We start from the raw sequence: 2,546 nt of genomic DNA on the forward strand, positions 1-2,546 counted from the left end.
GAATTGTAATCCCCAGTATTGGGTGGAGGTGGGGCCTGGTGGGAGGTGACTGGACCACAGGGGCAGATCTCTCAGGAATGACTTTGCACCATCTCTTTGGTAGTAAGTGAGTTCTCAAGAGAGCTGGTTGTTTAAGAGTGTGTGGCACCTTTCCCTTCTCTCTCTCTCTTGCTTCCGCTCTCCTTGCATGAGATGCCTGCGCCCGCATCACCTTCCACCATGATTGTAAGCAGCCCAAAGCTTCACCAGAAGCAAAGCAGCTACCAGTGCCATGCCTCGTGTACACCCTGCAGAACTGTGAGCCAATTAAACCTCCTTTCTTTATAAATTACCCAGCCTCAGGTATTTCTTTTTTTTCTTTTCAAAACATTTTTTTTTCAATTTCATGGAAAAGAGGTTTTTCATTTTTCCAAAAATCATACCACGGTAAAGCAAAGTTCTAGTTGATGCAGGTGCGTTGTATAGGCATTAGCAGTACCGCCCTCATTATGCACTCATTAGACAGTAGTGCAACCCCAAGAAAAGGATGGTTAGGTATTTCTTTATAGCAATGCAAGAACAGCCTAGCACATGATGATATTAAGCCATGGGAGAACAGTGGGCATTAGAAGACACAGATCAGATTAGAATCTACCTTTGTGGCTGGATGCGGTAGCTCACACCTGTAATCCCAGTACTTTGGGAGGCTGAGGCAGGCAGGTCACCTGAGGTGAGGAGTTTGAGAACAGTCTGGCCAACATGGTGAAACCCTGTCTCTACTAAAAATACAAAAAATTAGCTGGGTGTGGTGACGCACACCTGTAATCCCAGATACTTGGGAGGATGAGGCAGGAGAATAGCTTGAACTGGGGAGGCGGAGGTTACAGTGAGCCGAAATCACACAATTGCACTCCAGCCTGAGCGACAGAGCAAAACTCCATCTCAAAAATAAATAAATAAATAAAAAGAATCTACCTTTCTCAGATCCTGGCAATGTGGTTTCCAGCAAACCCTTAACCAGGGGGATTCAGTTTCTTTTTCCTTAAAAAAGATCCTATTAATATCTTCCTCTGGCCATTCGTTGAGAACATTAAATTAAATAACATTTGAAAACACTGGCAGGCTGGTCACGGTGGCTCATGCCTGTAATCCCAACACTGTGGGAGGCCAAGGCCAGTGGGTCACTTGAGATCAGTTCAGTGAGACAGGCCTGGGCAACATGGTGAAACCCAATCTCTACAAAATATTAGCCGGATGTGGTGGTGTGTGCCTACAGTCCCAGCTACTCAGGAGGCTGAGGTAGGAGAACTGCTTCAGCCTGGGAGGCAGAGGTTGCAGTGAGCTGAGATTGGACCACTGCACTCCAGCCTGGGCAACAAAGCAAGATCCTGTGTCAAGAAAAAGAAAAAGAAAAGAAAGCATTGGCAGAGTGCTTAGCATGAAGTAGGCACTGGAGGAATTTTGATACAGTAAGAATAGGAATACTAGGTACCTGAGAGGAGAGGCAGAAAATGTCAGTGGACTAAGGGGAGTGAAAAAGAGATGAGGAAACAGGACGAGAAAACTCTAAAAGCTTGCACACTTAGGTAGTGCAGAACTGTTTTTGTCCAACTATTAAACAGCATAACCCTAAATTCCTCTCACACTCCTGATCTTTTGTTTTAGTGTTCAGGATCTCATAGTAAATATGCAAAATTTTATATTCATTTGATATTGGTTGCTGTGATACTTATTGCAAATCTCTTCTTGTCTATATTTTTAAAATGTATTTTTTGTAGCGATGGGGTTTCTCCATGTTGCCCAGGTCAGTCTCAAACTCTTAGACTCAAGAGATCCTCCTATCTCAGCCTCACAAAGTGCTGAGATTACAGGCATGAGCCACTGCACCCGGTCTTACCTGCATTTAAACAAAGTTCAGCATTATTTTACTTTGTGGTTCAATGTAGAATATTTATTTTGTCTTAGTTGCTGAAATTGGAAATCACTTGTATTTCACCAAATGAAGAGATTAGGATTTTAAGAAACTGCCGGCTGCCAAGTATTTGAGCTTCATTCTTTTTTCAGTATTCATTGCACATCCCATTCAATGTGTTACTTTGAAGATTCCATTTGATTGAACAGAGGCAGCCCATGCAGAACCCTTTGAAGAACAGGAGGGAGACTGCTGAAGCACAGAGCAATGAAGAAAAGCAATTCTAATGCCAGAAAAACAAAGAACAAAAAAACAGAAGCACTTTGCAAACACAATAAATGATATTAATAGATTCAACCCATCTTCATTGCTTTAATGAAATGATAATTTTTGAGGCACTTATGAAAACTCTTACATTGTCTTTTCCATTTTGTTGCTTTTGTTTTACTAAGAAGTAGAAATCTTCGGTTAGAAAAAAAATCAGAAAAGCATGTAGAACTACAAATGTCACCGATATTACAAATAGGTAGACTAAACTTTCTTTTACTTTTTCGTTTTAAGAGCTTGGATTAAGGTCAAACAATCGGAGGGGGTTTTTTGGGCTTTTTTATTTTATTTTGTTTTGTTTTGTTTTGTTTTAGAGGCAGGGTCTTGC

The 2,546-nt window shown here is 41.4% G+C and overlaps 1 non-coding gene across 1 annotated transcript; it reads right to left on the reverse strand.

Moving 5' to 3' along the window:
* Window positions 1–405: 405 nt before the first annotated feature.
* LOC116272424 lies at window positions 406–531 on the reverse strand. The gene has a single exon (XR_004181109.1). It is a non-coding gene; the product is annotated as a U4atac minor spliceosomal RNA (small nuclear RNA).
* Window positions 532–2,546: the final 2,015 nt, after the last annotated feature.

This window comes from Papio anubis, chromosome 1, assembly GCF_008728515.1.
Source record: "Papio anubis isolate 15944 chromosome 1, Panubis1.0, whole genome shotgun sequence".
Classification (NCBI taxonomy): domain Eukaryota; kingdom Metazoa; phylum Chordata; class Mammalia; order Primates; family Cercopithecidae; genus Papio; species Papio anubis.